Source organism: Magnolia sinica, chromosome 5 (assembly GCF_029962835.1).
Source record: "Magnolia sinica isolate HGM2019 chromosome 5, MsV1, whole genome shotgun sequence".
NCBI lineage: Eukaryota > Viridiplantae > Streptophyta > Magnoliopsida > Magnoliales > Magnoliaceae > Magnolia > Magnolia sinica.
The window spans coordinates 45,774,944-45,801,031 of NC_080577.1; the positions used below are offsets into that span (position 1 = coordinate 45,774,944).

Consider the following 26,088-nt stretch of genomic DNA (forward strand, 5'->3'; position numbering starts at 1 on the left):
ATGGTCGTATGACTTCTGAGAATTGCTATATTATTAATGACTCATGCTCTTTTAATTTTTCATGTTACATAGTCCAAATAGATGAAATAAAATTATGGTATAAACGTCTTGGACATGTTAACTTTAGAGATCTTTATATATTGAGCAAGAAAGATCATATTCAAGTCATACCCAAATTGAAAAATATGGAAAAGATTTGTGGTGCATGTCAGATTAGCAAGAAAATCAAGAGTAATCATAAAAAGGTAAACTCCTTAGCCACAACCAAACCTCTTGAACTGCTCCACAGGGATTTGGTTGGACCAATGGGAACGGAGAGTAGAGGTGGGAAGAAATATTTTCTGGTTATTGTTGATGATTTGACCAGATATACATGGGTAGCTTTCTTGAGAGAAAAATCAGAGACTCTCGATGAAGTTAGAAGAATTCTAAAATGAATTCAGACTAAAAAAGAAGTACATGCGATCAGAATCAGAAGTGATAGGGGTACTGAGTTTGAAAATAGCAATTTTAAGAAGTATTGTACAAACCATGGTATATCACATGAGTTCTCTGCTCCTAAAACACCTCAACAGAATGGGGTTGTTTAAAGAAAGAACAGGGTGTTACAGGAAATGACCAATGTTTTGCTAAATAACATGAACTTACCAAAAAACTTATGGGCTGAAGCTGTTAATACTGAATATTAAATTTTAAATAGTGTGTATATTATAAAAGTAAAAGATAAAACAACCTATGAGTTATGGTTCAATAAGAAGCCAACAGTCAAATACTTTCAAACTTTTGGAAGTAAATGTTTCATTTTACGTGACCGGAAAAATTTGAAAAAGTTTGAAGCCAAGAGTAATGAAGGAATATTCTTGGGTTATGCTCTAAATAGTCGAGCATATCGTGTTCTTAATAAAAGAATAAGAGTGATTCAAGAATCTATTAATGTTGTAATTAACGATTACTTAATCACACCCATACCATGTCAAGATGATGATGAAGTCAACATTATCAATAAATATGACTCTTCATCAAAATCAGTTGATACTGAACTAAGATTAGTCAAAGACCGTCCGACTGATCTAATACTTGGTAACCCTAGCACTGGTGTATAGAATAGAAAACAATTAGAAAATATTTATAATTATGCCTGTTTCACTTCCCAAATTGAATCGGCTAATATAAATGAAGCACTTACTAATGAAAGTTGGATATTGGCTATGCAAGAACAAATAAATCAATTCATCAGAAATGATGTTTAGAACTCGGTTCCTAGACCTTCTGATAAATATTTAATTGAAACTAAATGTATTTTTAAGAATAAAACTGATGAATTAGAGAATATTATCAGAAATAAGGCTCGACTGGTTGTATAAGGGTACACACAAATAGAAGGCATTGATTATGATGAAACCTTTGCTCCAGTTGCTCGTCTAAAATCCATAAGATTATTTATTTCGATTGCATGTTGTATGAAATTCAAAATATATCAAATAGATGTTAAAAGTGTATTTTTAAATGGTGATTTACATGAGGTCTATGTTGAACAACCTAAGGGTTTTGAGGACCCCAAATCTCCAAATCATGTATATCGTCTTAAGAAGGCACTTTATGATTTAAAATAAGCTCCCAGAGCATGGTATGAAAAATTGACTAAATTTTTACTTAGTCATAACTTCAATATGGGTAGCGTTGATAAAACCTTATTCGTAAAAAAATATAACGATCATATACTAATAGTACAGATCTATTTAGACGATATAATTTATGGATCTACATGCTCTAACTTATCTATTAAGTGTATAGATCTGATGAAATCCAAGTTTGAAATGAGTATAGATGGTGAACTTAACTACTTTCTTAGATCACGAGTTAAGAAACATGATGGCATATTCATCTCATAATCCAAATACGCTTTAAATCTTGTAAAAAGGTTTGGATTTGAGAATGGAAAGAAGTTTAATGCTTCAATGAGTACAACTCTTAAACTCTCAAAAGATGAATCAGGTAAAAGTGTAGACTCTTGCTTATATCAAAGTATGATTAGTAGTCTCTTATACTTAACTACTAGTAGACCTGATATTGCATTTAACGTTGGAATTCGTGCCTGTTATCAATCCAATCCTAAAGAATCTCATTTAATTATTGTTACGCAGATAATCAGATATGTCGCAAGTTCAACTAATTTAAGACTTTGGTATCTACATGATACATCCGTCCAAATTACAGGATATATTGATGCAAACTAGGCTAGAAATATTGACGATAGAAAATCTACCAGTGGTGGATGTTTCTATGTGGGAAACTGTTTAGTTTTATGGTTCAGTAAGAAACAAAATTCTGTATCACTCTCTACTGCTGAAGCTGAATATACAGCAGCCGGTAACGCCTACACTCAACTCATTTAGATGAAAAGAATGTTAGCCGATTATGGTATTGCGTAGGATACAATGACATTATATTGCGATAATTCAACCACAATTAACATTTCAAAAAATCGAATCCAACATTCTTATACAAAACATATTGATATTAGATACCATTATATTTGAGAACTTGTTGAAGATAACAGTGTTGTGCTTGAATATATTCAAACTGAAAAGCAACTTGCTAACATTTTGACTAAACCGCTCGACAGGAATAGATTTTCACATTTGAAGAATGATATTGGTTTGTGTATTATTAATTAAGTATTTATGCATTTGTTTGTTTCTTGTTTATAATTAATTAAATGCATATAATACTGATAATAAAAAAAGATAAAAAAATATAATATATATATATATATATATATATATATATATATATATCGGGTTCTTCCACAGGTCATGCACGTACTCGACCAGTCGAACCCTTGACGAGTTGAGTACACTGCTCGACCGGTCGAGGACCTCGAGATTTCACTTCTTAAAAGTGAAAAATCACTTTTTTTCTTCATTTTCATCTTCTTCTTCAACTCATCGAATCCATCTCCAGACCTTTCTTGTAAGTGGTTGTTTTCCTATTTCTTTTAAGATTTGAGTACTCCCTCGCTAGCTAATCTATCATTTTGGGTTTATTATTGATTCAAAACCCTCTTTGGTGTGAGATTTGTGAAAAATCTGTTATATCCTCAATCTCACATCTCTCATTTGTTATTTCATGAGCAAATATTATATATGGAGGATCATACTAAACGTGCAACTACATAAAAAAAAAAAAAAACTCATGGTAGTTCGTCTTCTAGGATGACGTTATCTAATGTAAGAACCCTAAGGGGTTTTGAAGAAAATGCAGACCAAATTGGGGAGTTCGACTCAAGAGACATTATTATTGAGTGTAATATAAATGTTGCTCACCTTGCTCTATTTAATCTTATTCCTTTGCTTTCTAATGTTGGTTAGGGAAGCATTTTGGCTTGGGGCGGAAAAGCTTACTGTTACATTGCACAATCCATGTATGCATTGATTTATGAAGTGTCCAAAGAAAATCTTACCTTTACAATTAAATTTTTGGAAGGGAACTTCACTGTAGACCGCTATTTAATCTCAACTCTAACTTTGCAGAGGATGGAATTCTTCTTGACAATCTAACTGATAGAATGTCCCATACAAAATGGCTAGTAGTTACACATACTTTGTGTCGATTTAATGTGGAATGACATTCGGGAAATGCTTTGCATGCCAACCAAATGCTACTTCAATTTCGAGTTCTTCATCGTATCTTCACATCCAATGTGTATCCTTGATCAGGGAATAAGTCCGAACTTACTCCCTTCATGGTTAATATTTTACACTTAGTTGTTTCTGGGGTACAAATGTATCTTCCTTCTCTGATTTACAGTTTCATCTTCATCTTGGTTATGGTTCTATTCTCTTTGTGTATCTTATGACTTGTATCACCTTACATTGTAATGTTCTCATTCCTATGTCTGAGGCACCCGAGTTAGTATTACCATTCGATAACGTTAATATTCACAAGATGAATTTGAGATATCTTTTGGGCCCGTGATACGAGGAAGAAGAGGAAGCACCTGCACCACCAGAAGACACATCTATGGATGATATATTTTCTAAACTTGATGAGTCAGATGATCCAAATGATCTAGATTTTCAGCCTTCACAAGTTGATGACTATCTTCAATCTCTAGAAGAGAAGGTCACGACATTACAAGTTTCACAGGATAACTTGGCGCAAACTCAAAAATCCTCTATGAAGTACATGAAGAAGTACTTACACTGTATTGTGAGGAGTTTGAATCAGATGGATCCTTCCATGCCTGCTCCTTCCTCCTTAGGATTTGACTGAGTTGATTTCATTTCTTGTTTATGTCTATGGGGCTGTATAACTTTATACTTGTTTTGCTTGATGACTTACTACTTTTACTTTGTTTAGATGATCTTTTCTTTATATTATTAATGACTTGATGATTAATGCTTTATTTGTTCTACATATTTACATGTTAACATCCTTCTTTCTTTGTCAACTTGTGATAAAAAGGGGGAGAAGATTTGAATGAATGCATGAATATAATAGAGATTATAAATGCTAGGAATGCTTGCTTGGAATATTGTATGTTTTAAAACAGGCAAAAAGGAAAGCACAACTTGAGGGGGAGTAGTTTTTTTTGGCTCTCTTCAATTACATTATGAGTTCAAGAATATAGGGCTACACTCAGATTCTTCTATATCTAAGTGTTTGTCATGAATTTAACAAAGAGGGAGATTGTAAGTGCTATTATGTTTAACGCGCATGTTACACCTGGTTTGTCAAATGTTGTCTTGTTAAAACAACTTAGCATAACATTCTTCAAGTTAAAGACAAGCTCATGTTCAAGTTGTAGTCTAGCTTATGTTCAAGTTGAAGTCAAGCTAAAGTTCAAGTCACATGGATCAAGGTGGAAAGTTCACCTTCAAGTTCAAGTTCTACTAAAATTGCTAGTAGAAGATTAAGCTCTAAGTGCAAGATCAAGCCTCAGGTTCAAGTTCAAGTTCTAATAAAATCTAGTAGAAGATTAAGCTCCAAGTGCACGATTAAGCCTCAAATTCAAGTTCAAGTTCTACTAAAAATGCTAGCAGAAGATCAAGTTCCAAGTGCAAGTTCAACTCCTACTGATGAATCTCCTAAGTATAAGATCAAGCTCCTTTGAGAACTTCAAAGTTTCTACAAAGATCAGTCAATACAGGTAATTTAAACCCTAGAAAGCCCTTAGGGCTTTCAAAACATATTTAATTTGGGTTTTTATACTTATAATTGACTAAATTTTGTCTTGTCCAACTTCTACTTCAACTAGTCCAAGATATTCATTGACTAGTCCAAGTAACAGCTGAAGTATAATAGAATTTCTTTTACATCTTCGACCGGTCGAGTGGAGTCCTCGTCCAGTCGAAGGACCTCTTTCGACCAATCGAAGGTTCCTCAACTCAAAGACTAACAATTATTATCTATTCAAATTCAGCTTGCTCGAATAGACTATTCGACTAGTCGAAGGTCACCCTTGACCAGTCGAACAGACTCTTCGACCAGTCTAAGATCTATTGAAACTTATCCCATTCAAATTTGAAAATTTGTTGGAACTGAATCTTGTGCTTTGACCAGTCGAAGGAACAGATTTTGTGACTATAAATTGAAGTCCTTTCTCAATCCGAAAATACAACTTAAGTCTATCAAAGCCCTAATTCAAGAGAGAAGCCCCGTTTATTGTCAAGCTATCAAGCGGTATTTATAATTTATTTATATATTTTTCATTAATTCCTTTATCTCAAAACTCTATCATTTTGATTTATCAAAAAGAGTGTTTACTCTTATTAAGATTTGAGGGAATTAATGCAAGTAGCTTTTGGGTTTAAAACTAATTAAAATCAATTAGAACCTTGGACCTTTTTTATTGGACTGAACATCGAACATTCGTCATTCAAGAAAAGAGATCTATGGTTACAGTTTCTTCCTTGGTGAAGATAAGTATCATTTTACTTTATGTATTTTGTTTATTATGAGATAGCCAGAAAATCATTTGTTGGTTTTTCTGAGATAGCTAGAAAATCTCAGTGTAGGGTTTTTGTATGTGATAGCCCTTTAAAATCATAACTATATCAGGTTTTAAGGTGACCTTGTGAAAACCTTTTTTTTTTGTGAAAGCGAATATCACGTGAGTTGTGATTATTGGGAGTAGAGTAGGTGTGGCTATTTGAGAACAGTTGGTGTACACACCGAACCACTATAATTCTTGGAGTTTGTGGTGAATGTTTACTTTTTGTATATATGGAGAATGGTTGTAATTTTATATATGTAAATGTGGTGAATGTTTGTAATAGATATCTTTATTATTTCTTGCCTGGTTTGAGACCTTGATCCTTATAAATATTTGTGAAATAAGGTTGTCCTACCTAAAACTTTGTTTTTGGTAAAGGTTGTCCTACGAAATAAGTTTGAATCAACTTTTCAATACTAGTGCTATTGAGATTTCTTATTTATTTATTATTTTAGTAAGTTAATTTTTTATTTACCATAGTCCTATTCACCCCCCCCCCCCACCCCCCCCCCACCCTCCCCCTCTAGGATTGCTAATCTCGCCTTTTCAACTTCTTTATTGCCCAATATTCTCTATGTTCCAATTTCACTGGTAGGTGGCAAGCCTTCCCATACACTAATCTGTGTGGGGACATTCCAATTGGGATCTTATAAGCAGTCGTATAAGCCCATAAAGCGTCGAATAGTATGAGGGACCAATCCTTCCTATTTGGCCTTATAGTTTTCTCCATAATGTGTTTGATTTCCCGATTAGAAATCTCACATTGCCCACTCGTTTATGGGTGGTATGGGGTGCTCACTTTATGCTTGATGCCATATTTCTTCGTCAAAGCCTCAAATGTCCTATTACAAAAGTGAGACCTACTATCACTAATGATGGCATTTGGAGTTTCAAATCTAGAAAAAATATGTTCCTTGAGGAATCGTATGACCACTTTGTTGTCATTGGTCCTAGTTGGAACTACCTCAATCAACTTGGAAACATAGTCCACACCAACCCATATATAAAGAAATCCAAAAAAAGATGAAAATGGGCCCATAAAATCAATACCCAAATAATAAAACAGCTTCAATGGTAAAATTAGGGATAAAGGCATCATGTTATGCCAGGACATTCTTCCCAATCTTTGACATCTATCACAAGCAATACGGAAAGCATGAGTATCTTTAAATATGGTGGGCCAGTAGAAACCACACTGCAGAATTTTTATATTAGTTTTCTTAGCAAAAAAAATGGCCACCATGCGCTTCCATGTGGCAAAAGGAAATAACACTCTGAACTTCATTCTCTAGGACACAACGTCTAAAAATTTAATCAGTCCTATATTTATATAAATACGAGTCATCCTAGAAGAATTTCCTAACCTCGGTTTCAAAACACTTCCTATCTTGTGACTTCCAATGATATGACATTTTTTTCATCACAAGATAGTTCATTATATCTGCATAACAAGGTAATTTGAAGATTGAAATAATTGTTCATCAGGGAAAGTATCCTGTATATGCATCTCCTCAGTGGAATCATCTAACACCAGTCTGGAAAAGTGATCGACCACTACGTTCTCTACTCATTTCTTATCTTTTATCTCTAAGTCAAATTCTTGGAGTAGGAGGATCCATCTTAAAAGTCTTGGCTTTGCATCCTTCTTAGATAGAAAATATTTTAAAGCCAAGTGATCTGTAAAAATGACCACTTTGGATCCCAACAAGTAGGACCTAACCTTATCCAAAGAAAAAACTACTTCAAATAACTCCTTTTTAGTTGTTGAGTAGTTCACTTAGGCCGAGTTTAGAGTTTTACTTGCATTGTGAATAACACAGAACCATTTATCTTTCCTTTGGCCCAAAACAGCCCTTACGACATAATTACTTGCATCGCACATTAGTTCAAAAGGAAGTGTCCAATTTGGTGGTCGCATGATAGGTGTAGTGGTAAGGGATGATTTAATTTTATTAAATGCACTTGCACACTCATCTATCCACTTAAATGGGATATATTTTTGAAGAAGATTAGTTAAGGTCTAGTAATGGCACTAAAGTCCTTGATGAATCTTCTATAGAAACTGGTGTGCCCTAGAAGTGATCTAATATCTCTAATAGTTTGAGGAATAGGCAGATTAGCAATGATGTCGAGTTTTGAGAGATCTACCTCGATTCCATTTTTAGAGATAACATGGCCCCAAACGATTCCCTTTTGAACCATGAAATGACACTTCTCCCAATTTAAGACAAGGTGATTCTCTTCACACCTAGATAAGACAAGAGATAAATTGTTGAGGCATTCTTCAAAATTACTCCTAAATATAGAGAAGTCATCCAGGAAAACCTTAAGAAACTTCCCAACAATATTTGAAAAAAATACTTATCATACATCGTTGGAAAGTTGTTGAGGCGTCACATAATCTAAATGGCATTCGTTTGAAAGAAAACGTGCCAAATGGACAAGTGAACGTGGTTTTCTCTTGGTCTTGCAGGGCTATCTCTATTTGGTTATATCCGGAATATCCATTAAGGAAGCTATAGAAGGAGTGACCTACTATCCTCTCTAAAACTTAATCAATGAATGGTAGAGGGAAATGGTCCTTCTTTGTAACCATATTCAATTTTCTATTGTCAATGCAAACACACCAACATATGGTGACACGAGTTGGTATGAGTTCTTTATTAGAATTTTGCACAATAGTTATTCGGGATTTCTTTGGAACTACTTAGGCTGGACTCAGCCAAACATTATCGGATATTGGGTAGATGATTTCCACATCCAACAATTTAATCACCTCATTTTTTACAACTTCCATCATGTTTGGATTGAGACACCCTTGATGTTGTCTAATTGGTTTCGCGTCCTCATCGAGGTGGATCCAATGGGTGTATATGGAAGGGCTTATACCTTTAATGTCAGAATGGTCCAGCCCAAGGCTCCTTTGTGGTCCCTTAGAACATTCAACAATTTAATTTCATGATCCTTATCAACACAGGATAAGTTTCATTTTCACCCAAGTATACATACTTAAGCTCATTTGGTAGTGGTTTCAGATCGAGCTTTGGAGCAACTACTAAAAAAAGGGGCAAAAAATTCAGACCACGTTACTTTTTTGCTACGGACATAAACCTTAGCTATTATTGCTACGGTTTTAATCCGTAGCTAAAAAGTTGATACAACATTAATAATTAATAGTGTTGTAAGGGGCTCTATGAGGCTTAAGAAAAACTATATGTTCTATCTAAGATGTCTATATATTTTTAAATATTACTTTAGAGGATGAAAAAAAAAATCAGCCAGATCTAAGGGTCAAGTGGACCACTCGGTAAGAAACATTGATATTAAATTATTGTTGCTTCTTATGGTGTGGTCCACTTGGGCCTTCAATATACCTGAAATTTTCTGTCATAAAGTAAAATAATTTATTAAAATTATGGAACGGAATGAATTAATGAAATACGTCATGGTGGCCCCACGGATCCCCTGATCATAGCTTCTGCATCCGTCCGTAAGTAAAACCCGAAATTTAGGCGCGCGCTTGAAACAAAGCCACGCCCAAACACCCATATTTTAGACACACACACACACACACTCTCTCTCTCTCTCTCTCTCCGTTCCCTAATCAGAGCTTTGGGAAAGCTCTTCTTTCCCTATTCCTCTCTCTCCCTCCCGATCTTTGCTCCATCTCTCTCATTCTCCTCCCTCTCTCTCCAATGCATCAGTCGTGAACGCCCTCCTCTCTCTCTCTCTCTCCATTCCCTAATAAGTCCTAATCCTCTCTCTCCCTCCCAATCTCTTTTCCATCACTCTCATTCTCCTCCCTCTCTCTCCAATGCATCAGCCGTGAAGAAACACAGGCCGTGAACGCCCTCCTCTCTCTCTCTCAATTGCAGTAGCCGTGAATCTCCTACTCAAAGAAACACATGGCATGAAGCTCCTCTCCATAGGTTTGATATCTTCTTCTACTTGTATCTCTTTTCCTGTCTTTCAGATTTGATATACGCTAACTGTTTGATGAAATGGCATGTTATATGTTTGTTGAAATGGCTAGATGAGAATTTTTTTTTTTAATCTTATGTAATATATACATGATTGGAGAGTTCATATGAAATGGCATGCTATTGGTGTTGAAATGGCTGGATGAGAAATCATATGATCACTGTCCTAAAATGTTGGTAAACTGCCAGCATACTTTAGGGCTGACTTTGAGGCACCCAATTAAGATAGTCAGAATCTCCTTCCCCAGATTTCTACCTGAGAGAACATTTTTTAAAAATCTCTATTCCAATATTCTCTTTTTATCTACTTATTATTTCAGCTAGAAGAAAGAAATGGAAATGATAAACTCTCTATGATTCCAGATATCCAAAACACCCCATTATTCAAATAGTTCTCAGATTCTAACAAATTTCAACTTTTAAGTCACTTAATTGCAACTTGGAATTTCAAGCCTCGAGCCTCAACATATATCTTGGTTATTTTCGTTTTACTATGGACTAGTAATTGTAACTCAATTCGACAACACATCCAATCTATGGACGAGAGCATTTTCACCAATCTTTCATCTAAGAACCTACAAATGACATCCATTATGTGCCCTCTCATCTGGAGGCTAAGGCGCATTTGGATGCACTACCAAATTGAATAACAATTATTAGTCTAATGGAGCAGAAATAACTCAACTATATTTTCCTTTATTTTCCTTCCATTCATATTGATGGTATACACATCAATTTATAATTACATCTCGGACATGGAAAGAACAAAACTCTAATTTTGGGGCCGTGCTTCCTAATTATGAACACCAGAAAACATCTCATTTAATCTCAATTGAACTGATTGTTCACGATGCAATCAGCTCATGCACCCAAATGCAGCAAAAGAGAATGATAAGGGAAGGCAGCCTCTTCAAAACCAAATAGATGTGTCTCAGTTTATAATATATAATGTTTCCTCACATTTGATCAAGATTAAGGTGGGTCTAAAAGCTCGATGTTCAAGATCAGCTCAAACAGCTCTTACTAAGGGACATTGTTGTGCATATTAAGGATCTTAGACAAGCAGAACAACATTTATACAACCATCATTCTCTAGATTATTTGTAACTGGAGCATATTTCCCTGCATCCATCAGTGAAATTGAAATTTAGTTCCCAAGGAATGATATAAGGATACAAGGAATTGAAATTTATACAACCATCATTCTCTGGATTTTTTTTTATCAACACTATATTATAATCATGATATATATGAATTAGTTAATGAGAGGGATTCTTTTGATTATCTTTGAGAACTTAAGATTGGACTCATCATCCACTGGAGGAGGGAGAGTTGCGGGTTGTGAATCTTAGTACTACATTAGCCATGACCACTTATAAAGAGTTTAGATCAATTGATTAGACTGTCTAACTAAACTAATGTAATTAAAAGTACTTGATCATTCCTTAAAAGTATGTACAATCGAGAATATTTTTAATGTGTATATATGTATTATCAAATTGAATTGTAATTATTAATATTGTAAGGTGGAAATTGTTAAAAATAAAAATAGAGGAAACAAAAATTGCTTAACTTGAATCAAGAAGGGATTCCAAGAAGTCTTCCTTCATGATAATCTAGGTCCACTCATAAGATCGTTGTTGTACAATCGATATGATATTATTGTACAACTCAAATACCATTTAGAAACAATCTAAAGAGTCAAAAGGAGAGGGCATAAGAGATTATTATTATTATTATTTTAAAATTTTAGCTTCTCCCAAAAAATTTTTATATTGAATTTGAATGGTTATTAGAAAGGGCCTAAGAGGATTCCTTGAAAAAAAAAAAAACACTTGGGACTTTTATCAAGAGACACTTCTTTGTCTTCCAATTTGAATTAGGAGCATCATGATAGTTTAATTACAACAATCAGCTAAAATAACTTGGTTAATGCACTTTCACATCAACCTAAACCTAAACCTATAACCTAAACCTAAACCTAACCTAAACCATGAATCTTGCATAGATTAAACAATCCATGATTGGGACTTGAGGAAAAGTTGAGGTGTATTGTTGTCTCCAGTCAAGTCATTAATTTTGTTTGAGGTAAATTTGTGTTTGGATTCTTGTTCGTTGTAGTTTGATGCAAGATAGGTGTTTATTACCTAGGAGTTTCTGAGGATGTTGCGGCGTCTTCTCAGCCATGGACTTCAAGCATCTTGTTATTTTTAGGCATTCGTAATCTCTTTTAGCCATGTAGTGGTGTCGTGGTTATAATTGAAGATAACTGTGTAGCCTTCTTGACCTTAGGTAGTAAGAATCCTTGGAGTCTTTGTCCCCAGTGTTGATCATTCTTAATTCTTTCCATTAAGTCATGCATGATATGCTTGATAAAAACCCATGAACATGCCATGCTAGAGGTCGACCCCACATGTGTCAAAATGGCATGTATGTCTAACATATGAGCCTGGTGCCAAGTCTAGCACTACATATACATGAACATGCCTTTTTTTTAGAAATAAAAAACAAGTTAATATCCTTCACCATCATGTCTTAAACCACACTTAAAATTTCTAAAATATAAAAACCAATAAAGAAAAGCTTATGCCATAGAGACCAAAATCCCAAATAACTTGGAAGCATCTCAACTTTCTAATAGTTTCAATGAATTTGATCTAGCAACACAAAGTCATAGAAATCATTGATCAAAATTACCTGAACAAATTAGCTAGGCCTCGATGCCTTGAATGTTGTCTTAAGCTTCTTAGTTGGTGGCCTAACCTTCTTGAACACCAATGAGAACTTGATTTTGGAATCATAAAATTGCTTGGTATTCTCTCACTTGCAAAGCGAGTCAAGTATGGTAGCTATCTTGATGATCTAAATGCAAGGAGACCTTACCCTGTGGCGAGAAGCCATCTCGTCAGACATCTGCTCAATAGCACCATTAAGAGTGGTGTCCCGGTATTCCTTGTACATATTGTGGTAACCAATTCTGCTCTGGTAGTGCAACCAAATTCCATAGTTCTCAACATCGGTGGGTTTCCTCTCAAAAATCTCATTAATGGCAAGCACTTGCCCAATACTAATGAAACATGCCTTGTACCTAAATCCAGGTTGTTCCCAACCCTCAATATGGGCAATCCATCAAATGGGTCCATCCTTGATTGCCCCTCTCTCTCTCTAAAAAAAAAATCACTTTTGACTAGATGATCTTAACTATCCAATCAATGGCTAAGGAAATTGATGGTTTATATTGTTCATACTACAAACAGTCTATTAATCTAGACTTTCCATGATGTGGGTCCTGATCTTGGTTGTCCATTCATTTTTCCATATCATCGGGGGTCATGAGCCCAAAAATGAATGGGCGTTCAATAATCATTGTTTCGTCTTATGTAATCCACATAAGATTTGGATCTTCCTTTTTTCAGTCTCATGCCCTAACATGATGTAGAAAAATGGATGAATGGCATGGATGAAACACATACATCATGCGGTGACCCACATAGCACCATTAGTAAGTAATCTAGGTCCCTCGTGATATTCCCATGAAAAGTTAAAGCTATTCAAAGACTAAAATCTAATGATAGTCATAGATGCATGTATTTAGAATTAAATCCGTGAATGGATGAAAAATAATAATTATTATTTTTTTTGTAAGGTGCAGGTTCAAAATGAACCCCACGATTAATCAGGATCCAGCTATAATAGATAGGGAGTTGATGACACTAAGTTTTCTGAACCCTCGTTTTATTTCTGGAATCAGAAGGTTTGTGAAGTTTGCACGAGAACACCTTCCCGGTAAAGAAACCATTCTTTGTCCATGCGCCACTTGCAGTTGTTTACGATTACCGGTTTCTTATGATGATTTGGAAATACATCTAATGAAAAATGGATTTGACTCAAGCTATAGGGTTTGGGACATGCATGGTGAGCATGTATCACCTAAGCGTACTGAATATGCATCAAGTTCCCATCAGTACCATAATGTCCTAAACTTAAATGAGGTTCACAACACGATTGTTCAAGAACTTGGTGGTAATAACCTAGATGAAGTTGTACAGGATGAGCTGAATGTGACCCCTGTAGTTAAAGGTGCCTTTGGGGAAAATGAAACTGATGATTTGAAGAAAATCTGTGAGATGCAATGATTGAGCTATACCCAGGAGCTCAAGATTTCACCATGCTGACTTTTATTGAACAACTTTTCAAATTAAAGGTGAACCATGGATGGAGCAAAAAAAGCTTTACAGATCTCCTTTAACGACTAAAGAAGGTGTTACCTTCTGGTAACAAGGCCCCTACTAATACCTACCAAGCGAAGAAGATCATTACAAAGTTGGGTCTTGATTATGTGAAGATCCATGCTTGTCCAAATGACTGTATCGTACTGGAAAGAGAACAAGATGAAAACTAGTTGTCCAACTTGTAAAGCTCCTGGGTTCAAGATAGAAATGAATGTTGAGAAAAAACAATCTTAAGTACCTGTCAAGGTGTTAAGGTATTTTCCATTAACACTAAGGCTACAAAGAATGTTCAGTGTGCCATGGTTAGCGAAAGAAATGTCCTGGCACTCAACCAGAAAATTGCAACCTAAAAAGATGGAGCATTCGGTTGATTCTATTGCATGGAAGAATCTCGATGAGAAGTATATGGATTTTTCAGCTGAGCCTCGCAATGTTCGATTTGGCCTAGCTACAGTGGGTTTAACCCATTCGGCACTTTGACTACAGCTTATAGTTCATGGCTCGTTATGTGTGTGACGTACAACTTTCCACCAAAGCTTTACATGAAACCTCAGTTTACTATGTTGACTTTGCTTATTGATGGACTACAACAACCAGGAAAGGATATTGATGTGTATTTATGGCCATTGAATGATGAATTGCAAGACTTATGGCATAAAGGTGTCACGACGCTTGACGCATATCATAAAAACAAATTCAAGATGCGTGTCATTTTTCTCTGAACAATCCACCACTTTCCAGCATATGGTAATGTTTCTGGTTATAGGACCAAGGGTAAGTATGGTTGTCCTGTATATGGTCCCAACACAAATTCCTTGCGACTCCAATATGGAAAGAAACATGTTTATATGGGTCACAGACAATGATTGCCAATGTTAGAATAGGCAAGGAAGGACACAAGTGCTGGCACATTCAATAAAAAGGTGGAGATACGACGTCAACCCATTCGTCTGGACGGGATTGAGGTTGAAAGACAGACTGCGAACTTGAATATGCAATGGGGGAAGACTGAGAAGAGGAATATGAGGGATATTAATGGAGGCCGACAAGAGCTAACCGTGGTTCTTCAAATGGTCTATATTATTTGATCTGGAGTATTGGAAAGATATTCCAGTGCGTCACAACCTTGATGTTATGCATGTCGAGAAAAATATATGTGAAATCCTTACCGCCTTGTTGTTAAACACACTTGGCAAGACTAATGATGTGCTAATGCACGCAGGGACCTAAAATGGTTGGGAATTAAGAAGCGTCTATGGCTAAAAAAGAGCAATGGAAAGATGATTCAGAAACAAGGTCCTTTTTGTTTAAGAAAAGAAGAGAAAAAGCTTTTTATTCAGACTTTGCATTACCTGTATGTTCCAATCAGTTTTAGTGTGAATTGGAACACCATCATAAAGGGAGATTGCATGGATTTAAAGGGAATAAAGTCTCATTCTTACCATGTGTTGATGCAACATTTACTCCTAGTTCTCATCCAACATGCATTCAGGGATAGGAAGGTCATTCATCCTATAATTACAAGCTTTTGCACCTTCTTTAATGCCGTGTGCTCAACAATAGTAGACGTTCAAACGCTCCTCACTCTTGAGAGGGGTATGGCTAAGATGTTATGTCAGCTTGAGATTATATGCCCTCCATCTATATTGGTCGTGATGATGCATCTGTCTATCCACTTGGCTTATGAGGCTCACATATGTAGTCCTATATATTATCGATGGATGTATCCATTCGAAAGGTATGCTATAAGTTTAGTAAGAATAATCCGACTTAACATATATGGTTGTATGTATTTGTAATGTATCATTATCTTTGTCAAGTTCATGAAGACATTCAAGGCCTATGTTTGTAACAAGACGCGACCTGGGGGTTGCATTGCAGAACAATATATGCAAGAGGAGACAATTATATATTGCGACCAATATAGAGGAAAACAAAAAACAAGCCTCTTGGAAAAATTGGAAAAATGGTTTGATGGAGTCATTTCAGGACTACAAAAGTTGCATGATGTCATTGATGATGACAACAATGGTAACAATGTTAATCCAGTAGGTTCGAGTCAAAGTGTTATCTTAGCCAGTATCGAATATGAACAGGCTCGTACATGGGTACTGAAGAGTCATCCCAGCTATGATGTGTGGGAAGGGTATGCACAATTAGCTCATTTGTATATATCTTCTTTACTATATGTTATTTCAATATGATAATGGTATCAAATAACGTGCAGGAAGTACAAAGATTTCTTGCAGCGATGTTACAAGAGGACCAACAGGGTGCCTAGCGAGGATGAATTCATACCTTAGTTGAAGAGGCAACTAGAGTTTAGTGAATCTGATGATAAAGAATTTAAAGATATAGTGAGAGGACCTCTAGCTTTTTGTACTCAATATAATAAGTATTGTATTAATTATTTTCTCTTTGTCACTAAGGAGTATGAGGAGAATAAAACGAACCAAAACTGTGGGGTTATGGCAGAGGGTATGACCACTTTCCGATCTAGTGCTAAGGATATGAATACAGTGGATGAAAATCAACCTTACTATGGAGTCCTTCATAGAATTATCCAGTTGGAGTATAGAACAGGGTACAAGCCTGTCTTATTTAAGTGTGATTAGGTGAAGGTGACACATCATGGTGTTTCTTTTAATGTCAAAGTGAATCTGAGATTAGTAAATTTGTCCAGTCTTTACAGTTCAAACAAATTGGGTGATGAGCCGTTCATTCTTACGGAGCATGCCACATAAGTTTTCTACTCCAGAGATCCAAAAAATCCTAAATGGCATGTGGAATTGGAGGTTCCAAAATTTTTTTTATCGAAGAAGAGACATGCCATCTATCAGAGCGATTTAAAGATGTAACTGATGCCGATGCAGGACCTAATCTCACCTCATTAGCAATTGTTGATGAGTTGATATTCAATAAACCTGAAGACATCAGTGTTGTAGTCGAGAAAACAAAGAAAAGAAAGCGACCAAGGAGAATCTCTTAAATTGTTTATATTTTCTAAGTATGTAACAAAGTGATATTTATTGGAGGAAATTCAATCAAGGTATGGATAATGTAGTGAATTGTTTGTACTTTATCTATTATCCAAATTATTGTATCAATCATTAGTGTTTTTATTTTATTTTATTTTAATTTAAACAGGCACATGGATTCACAACCAGAGGCATTGGGTGTGCACTTGACCGAGAGTGCAAATGCAAGCAAGACCAAAGGTAATATGATAGTTCTCCTTAATTAGATATGTAAATTTCAATTTTCTTATATATTAGCAGTAATCAACAATGTGTATATATAACTGTTATTCTTTTTATGTTGTTGTGCCAGCTTCTTCTTCTTCATCTAGAGAGAGAGGTCCTACTAGGGGTCCTTTTTTATATGAGCAACCTGATAGGACAAAAGTCCTAAAGACGAATGAATTCGGGCAACCGAATGAGGATTGTCCTGAGCAAAAGCAATTTGCATCGCATATCGGCATCCTCATCCATACTCATATCCCGATCATATACCAGGACATTCGTCAGGTGCCTCATGTACACATTCAAATGATGATAGAGTCATTGTCACGGGCTTATGAGTTTGAGGGTCAAACTTGGGATGCGAGTCTTACATACGTAACAAAATGCATCAAGAAAACATGGCAGAATTACAAGCAAAGGTTAACTACAAAATATATTAAAGACAAGGATCCTGCAGTTGTGAGAGATAGTCCTGCCCCCCCAGGTATCCCTATGGAGGATTGGTTAGTCTTCGTGAATCAACATAGCACTGAGGAATTCAAGAGAGCAAGTGAAAGGAATAAAGTCAATCGGTCCAAGCTAAAAGGATCTGCATGTCTTGGGAGGAACAACATGGCTGTTATTCACCATTGGATGGTATGTATTTATTTATAAATATATGTATTATAGTTTAATATTGAATTTACTTTTGAATTATCACTCATCTAACTCCATTAATATGTAATGTGCCAAAGACGAAGGAGAGGAATCTTACCTCTGATGCCGAGATAGGTAGATGTGATGTTTACTTAAGAGCCCATACAAGCAAGGACAAAGTTGTCCAGTACCCTGACCTTATTGTAAGTACATCCCCTTCTACCACTAACCAGTACCTTTATGAGATGCGAATGTATAACTTTGAATTATTTTATATTCATTTGTATTTTATCACAGGAAAAATTAGATGAGCTTTATTCTAGCAATCCTTCTTCTAATATTATCGGTGTTGACGATGCCCTTACACAGGTAATAATAAAATTTAAAAATTACAGTGAGATTCATGGTAATTATGAATTTTCTAATAACTTGATTTGCAATGTTTTACAGTTGGTTGGTTCTGACAGTAGAGGGTGAATGCGAGGTCTAGGTTGCTCAATAACCAAGACAGGACTGAAGATGTCAGCCCTTGCCCGTTCAAAGGTAGAGAATTTGAAAAAAGAAAGAGATAGCCTAGTGCAGGAGATATTTGATATAAAGAAATCATTGGCCAAGATGGAGGCATGGATGGAGATGCAGCAACACGCACAATCTACTCAAAACCTCTCATCACCAACAATTGCTAAATCTGCTCAGGCATCGTTGATATGTAAGTATAAATTTGCTACTTATTGAACTTACAATTATTTTATAAATGATAACAATACTAATGCCATTTTATATGTGTACATGTAGCCGGATGTTATATATATCGGTAAGAGATGCAACTTGCTTGGTTGGGGAAATCGTGATGTAGTTGCTCGTGGTCAAGTACATGAAGTTAATCCAAATGCAGTTGTCCATCGCGAACCATTGGAGGAGGGAGCTTTTGTTATTATCCTGAATGAGATTATACATCCTGACACTCATTTGTGGAAAGAAGATGGGTTCAAATCTACACTTGGAGAGGCCGGTCCGAGATCACTTGTGCAATGGGGGAAGGAATATTTGAGATTTTGATAATTTGAACAAATTTAGTACTCTATAATTGAACTTGGTGTGGATGCATTTTTTAGTTACTTTATATGATGTTTTGCTTGTTTTATCCTTAACTTTGAACTAATTTGGCACTTTATAGTTCAAGATATTGATGGTATACACGTTTTTTTTTTTTCTGTTACTCTATATGTTGTTTGGTTTGGTTTTTGTAATTTTGAATGAATTTTATAATCTATATTTGAACATATTAGACTCCATTTGGTTGTCACAAACCAAATGGAGCCTAAGCCCCTTTTTAACTCCGCCAATGCAACTCCTTGCATTGCCGGTCCTAAGCCCGGGTAAAGGAGGAGGGAGAATGGGCATCAAGGTGAGTTTTGTACTTTTCCTTCATTTTCTGAGAGGGATTTTTAAAATGCTTGATGGTTAATGTAACGCCCTGAAATGGATGTATGTAACGCCCTGAATGGGCATCACTTATGCAACATATTGAATGATGGATGTATGTTGTCTGTAAGAGTGCATAAAACATGGAATAGATTAAGCCAAATTGCAAATATAATTCAGGGATAAGTGAAGAAAGCAAGCGAAAGACTTAAAGGAATATGTGTACATGTGCAAATCCCTTAAGTACATATACATACCAGGTCATAATACGAGTGTTGCTATCAAAATTACAAGTATCAAATTACATCATTTAATCCCAAAAGAAATCTCAGAATCCCACACATCAGAACAAGGCTCACTAGAACCCGCCTGAAAACTGCATGAAGGAAAATGCAGCCTCATCATCCTCAATCTCCTGCTCTGCCTCAAAGGTCTCATCAACATCTGCAACTAAGACAGAGTCTGGTGGGTGTTTAACACCGCCCAGAATATGGGAGTGAGTGATCAACTCAGTGGAACAATAAAGCAAATGTTAACATGTTATCAATTCAATCAAGCAGTAATGATAAAGCAGAACAATCAAACATGTCCTAAGTACTCTTGTTAATGCAAGGATGTATGAAGAATGATGTGTGCCCTCGTGCGTACACCCTCAGCGTCTTCATCTTATGTTACGCATGACATCACCTCAAAGTGCGCCACATCTTCCAGACACATGCAAATGCGATGCATGAACATGATTACCAAGTTGTTATTAGTCCTTTTCATACAGTAAGATTGGGAAGCTAAGGTACCTTCCTCATATCACCATCCAAACAGTGATCCATTCTAGGGTCGTCAGTCCTAGACATCTCATACGATCATATGGTTTTAGGTCATTGCAAAGGGCTCGTCACCAATCAATGCACGCCTATCATAACTTCGTTACCACAATAAGGATCGTCACCTCAATGCGGTATCCAGGCATGCTTGAGGTCACTACAAAGGGCTCGTCACCAATCAATGTAGGCCGACAGTGCGAATATAGTGTCCCATACTACCATAATCGGCTCATGAGTTTGGTTACTCACTGGTCACTACGGGGAGGCTCGTCACCCTAGCATAGGCCGACAGCTCGACCACGGTGTCCCATACCACCATGTCCGGCTCATGAGTCTTAGCGGATCAAGGTACAATGGTTAATAGGATTTCATCAGTGAGTTTGGTACCCTAGATTCAAACAATAGCGCCCATACATGGTGAACATACATCGGATAATCGGGTTACTTGACGAACTCGACTAGCACGAGCGCACGCTGGGTTGAACGACATAGAGTGCGCAAACACTCCGCGTGGCCAAACCACTGCCGACAACTCTAATACGACTCGGGTTCATCTAATCACGTCCTTCATGGTGAAAGCAACCTCAGCCACGATCTCAAGGCCGATTACCGATTTCCTGTACTATTCATAGTCCCAAACACATTCCACTACAACAGGTATGCATATACAATTTAGAATAGTAATGGAACAACAACTCGATTCATGTAATATGTGAGCATTTGAAGAATGTCAACTTAACATGGATTTAAACATAAGTAATACTTGAAATTAAACAACAAGGAATATGACTTGCATGTAGGAAATCATACACATCAATAGGAGTGTTGAGAATTGCTTCTCAACACCCGCAATTAGGTTAATATATCACACTTTAGATCATTCAGGCATTTCTACAAACACTTAGAATATATAATACAACATACATGACTTATATTGAAATACACGCATTTGGACAATTCCTTTTGCCAAGGAGTTGTCACACATATAATTAGCATAAGTACATGACAAATAATCATGGCAAACACATGTTCATATTTTATACGTATACGGTACTTTATACATACACATAGAATACACAAATCTCAATATAACACATGCATATCAGGAACTCAAAATAAGCATAACATTTGGCATGTGAAATCTCATCCATAGCAAGAATAAACCATTAACTAACATTGAAAGCTTTGAAAACCATAACCTATATGATTAAAGTCCGCACCTTAGACCAGAAATGGAGCACCGAACTAATTCAGATGATATGTCTTCGTCAACGGTGACAGGATAACCTAAGACAAGAATAGAAATGAGCTACAACAACACGAAAACTATTCTAAGCTCTAAAATAGATTAGGGTTAGGTTAACTTACCCAAAGAAGAACTCAGAATCGCCGGAATAACGATTAAAAAGTGAAGGTTTAAGGATGAAGAAGAACAGGAAAGAATCTAAGATGATTCACCAACTTCTCTCTCACTTTCTCTCTCTTTTCCTCTCTCTTTCTTAGCTAGGGTTAGGAAATTCGTATGGAAAAGAGAGTTAGGGTTTTAAGGTCTATATATAGGCCTAACATTGATGAAAATAACCCTAGGGCCAAGGTATACTTAGGTTATAACCAAAACAGGCCTCTCTCGATCTAGCGGAGCACTTCCGGTGGGCCTATTACCATGAAAGGTCGGACTTAGGCTCACTGACCATGGATCTAGGTCAAGCTGAGTTTTTGTACCGATCGGATCTTCAAATCATCTGTAGCGAACCACACTCAATTCAACGGTCACCGAATCTCGATCAGGTCCACAAGCACAAGAACATGCCTGGGCCACCTTCCCTGATCAGAGGGTGAAATTGGGTCAGAATCCAACTGTCAGATTGCTTAAAATCATCGCGCAAGCGACAAGACTCAGATTTCATAAAATCTTATTTAATTTCTCACCGTTCTCACACTCTTCACTCCGGACTCAATCAAATCAACCCAGAACATCATCTGGACTTGATTTTTGAGGTGATGACCAAGTCCAACATGGTGACCAAAACATCCTAAGATCATCACTATCGGACTTACGACGCGCGGTCCAGGTCCGATCCAAAGCTTCTAAAAATTTCCAAGAGCAACTGGATTTAGCGATGAATCCCAGATTTCAGAGTAACATGGCACTAACTATTCTACAGGTTTTAAGTCATGCAGATCCAATTTAAAGTGATTGATGCAAATTTCACAAGCAATCGAGTTAGCGCTAATTACCCCAATAAGCTACTAAAGAAAGTAGAGATAGTACTCGGGTCTTGGCACAAAATCTTTCGAGTCATTACAGTTAATTTCAATAGTTTTCTGACTTCTTCTACTATCATTTGAGGACCTCAAAGGCCCAACTAACTTGAGATTTTTATATGCAGGCTAATGTATTTTTAGCCCCACAGATCAATGTTGCCACTACAAGGTTCAATATTGAAATGATAAGATTTTTAACTATTTATTTTATCTTTGTTTTTTCCTAATCTTCATAAATAATTTGATGTCTTAGCCTCCTGTCATTACTAGCTAGTCTTGTCACTATTTGTACATATGTCATCTCATGAGTCTTACTATTTGTAATTTTCTTACCCCTGTAGTGATTATCAGAAGCAGTGGACCATCATTGAAAGATTACCCTTGTAGTGAGTCCAATCAAGGTATAGATAATATATGGTTTTAGTTCATGGTAAATGGTACCTTTTATTGTGGATCACCCCTGGGCCAAAGACCTAGTACCTATTGTTGTAAGTTCATGTTGATTTCGCTAATTGTAATAGAAAACAGACTCAAGCTCAAGATTGCATTGTCATTTCATTCGTATAACTTTTTTGTTCTGTCAATATAGCTAGGTACAACATTGATGTAGTTATCTCGCTCTGGGCACCTGTAGTCTTGGTATGTCTCATTGTCCTTCAATAATTTAATATATTGAGATTTCTTTCCCATCATCATTTACATTTTTCTTCTTAATCGATACTTGGAAGTTAATATAATCATTTACTCTGTTTTACAATCTTTAAAATCTTTATATGTAAATCTGTGCTCATATGCATTGTCAGAGAAACTAAAAAACTTTCTCATTCTCAGATTGCATTGTGGAATATGCATCCATTATTCAAAGAAAGGGCGACATTCCAAGCACTCACACTTTCTTTCCTTGCTAGCTAAATTGGTGAGTCTTCTTTACTTCATACTGTATAATTCATTGATTGGACCGTTCATCATGTTGAGCTTGATTTGTTTTTTCTAGTTATCTCAAATATCATTTGGATCACATGGTTATAGCAATTGGACTAATGGTTACAAAATGGACCTTTTGTCAAGGGTGGGGAAACATTCTCAAGATTCCCAACTTCGTGAATTGGGGAATTTTAGATTTTTTTTAAATTGCTAATTGCATGATTTATGTCCTTTTACTAATTGGCAATTAGTGAATTTATCAAGTAACACCAACCCAAACACATTAATTGCCAGATCCAAGGATTTGACAGTTAAAAATTTGGTGTGCATACAAACAGGCCCATAAAATATCCAACACTTTATAATTAGGCTTTTTGGTTACTGGCTTCTAAGCACATGTCATGGAAGCAGTTCATATGCACATTTTCTTGGACAATCTTACAGGTTAACCATGTGGGGCATTGATTGAATGGTCAAGAACATTATAGCCATTCTACGCAACCTTTTCTTTATAAAACCACATTACAAAATTCTCAAATTCTTTAGGATATGTTTATACTATTCTAAGTGCTTTTACCCTTATTTGCGGGTGTGATTATTTGCTGACGTGCATGGAATATGTCATGTACATGAGATCCACCACTAGGACCTAAAAATTCAGGCCTATTTAAAACGTAGGTTGTCTACAATATGGGGGGATAGTTGAGATGGAAGTCCCGCTATTGCAATAATGTAAGTTGCATGTGGGGTCCACTGTATTAGTGTTTATATGGCGTCTTATTCAATCATCTATGCACCAGACCAGGATGAACTGAATTTATAGTTTTTGAGCATGATTTTACATTGTTTCATATGGTGTGGCCCACCCAAGTCTTAGATTGGACTGATTTTTAAGATTTAGAATTTAGAGTTTTTATGGTGTGGCCCACCCAAGTTTTGGGTTAGACTGATTTTTAAGATCCAGGTGAAAATATGGTGACACATCTAATGGATGAGTGGACTAGATGAAAATTCTCCACCATGTGGTGCACGGTTAATTGCAAATATGCTCTATTGGTATGACTAAACCTAAACCTAAATTTATAACCTATAAGCTATAACCTAAACCTAAACCTATAACCTATAACCTATAACCTAAACCTAAACCTAAACATAATCCTATAACCTATAACCTATAACCTATTCTCAAATCCCTAAACCTAAACCTATAACCTTAACCTAAACCTAAACCTAAACCCGAACCCGAATTCCTAAACCTATAACCTATAACCTCAATCTAAACTTATAACCTAAACCTAAACCCAAACCTATAACCTCAATGGAGGACAATAATAGCATATGACGTCAAAGATTCATCAATTATAAAAACTCACCTTTTCCCATCCCCTTGTATCCTTGAAGTACTTATCTGTAATAGATTCATGTTGAACAGAGGACTTAACAGTTTGTTATTCCTTCTAATTAACATTTCTTTTTTTTTTCTTTTTTTTGTGGTTTGTGCATCATGATGAATAGAGACGGTGCGAGAGGCCAGTTATGAGTTACCTAACTATAGTTCTGATGTAAGTTTTCTACTGTTTTTTGTTCCATATGATCTTTTATGTGATCCTTGTCAAGTAAATGGCGGTGATCTATAGTGATTGGGACTTGTTATTATTATACCATCAATTTCTTCTTTGAAGATAATGATTTTGATGGTTTTGTTGATCAATTTGGTTTTCTACCTATGAACTCATTTAATCAATTTCTTCCATGTAGATTGAAATGCCAATGCCTTCACAGTTGTTGCATCAATATTCAAAATTCAACATGCCTTCTCTTGCAGTTTTTGGACCAATCTTTATTTGTATATGTATGTTTAGCTATTTTATTTCTTTCTTCTTCTTCTTCTTCTTCTTCTTCTTCTTCTTTTTTTCCCCCACTTGGCATATTTTCGAGGTGAATATTTCCCTTCTTCAACTGGTAGGAAAAAAATTCGACATGATAAATTAAAGGATAAAATGCTCATTGCTCAAGTGCCCAAATGTCCCCTAAAGACTAAGCAGAGAAACAACATGAGCTAACTTTTAGTTACTGTGTAGGTTGGACATGTATGCATGATATGGATTGGCAGACTGAGCACATGCTTAAATGATAATATGGAATAATTCATTATCTAATATCTGTTCATGTTTGGTATGAACAAGAACATGGATGTTATATCCAATATATATAAATATATAACTATATATATATATATATAATAAAGGGTATAAAGGACAAGTAAAAGGATCAATTATCTATTTTAAATCGTAATCACGAAAGTCTAAACATGATCCATCATGTCCGGCATGGTGTTTCTTGATAACTCTGTTACTTGCACATGGAAATGTGTCGAGCATGGTATTATGCACTTTGTTAGACATGATAACTATATAAAAGCTGATGTACCAACAATAGGGTTGTTTTGTTCGGTCAACATGGGTACCACTACAAGTTGTAATTAAATGCGGTGTTACTGTACCTCTTGCTTTGGGACTTGTTGTATCAATGGTCCATTTATAGAAAAATATTTCTTAATTTCTA

The 26,088-nt window shown here is 35.9% G+C and overlaps 2 long non-coding RNA genes across 2 annotated transcripts; both read left to right on the top strand.

The window, feature by feature from the left end:
* Nucleotides 1-18,187: 18,187 nt before the first annotated feature.
* On the top strand, nt 18,188-18,785 carry LOC131247296 (uncharacterized). Its single transcript, XR_009171612.1, has 3 exons — nt 18,188-18,291; nt 18,386-18,457; nt 18,539-18,785. It is a non-coding gene; the product is annotated as an uncharacterized LOC131247296 (long non-coding RNA).
* A 529-nt stretch (nt 18,786-19,314) lies between these two features.
* On the top strand, nt 19,315-23,792 carry LOC131247295 (uncharacterized). The gene is made up of 3 exons (XR_009171611.1): nt 19,315-19,557; nt 22,656-22,985; nt 23,431-23,792. It is a non-coding gene; the product is annotated as an uncharacterized LOC131247295 (long non-coding RNA).
* Nucleotides 23,793-26,088: the final 2,296 nt, after the last annotated feature.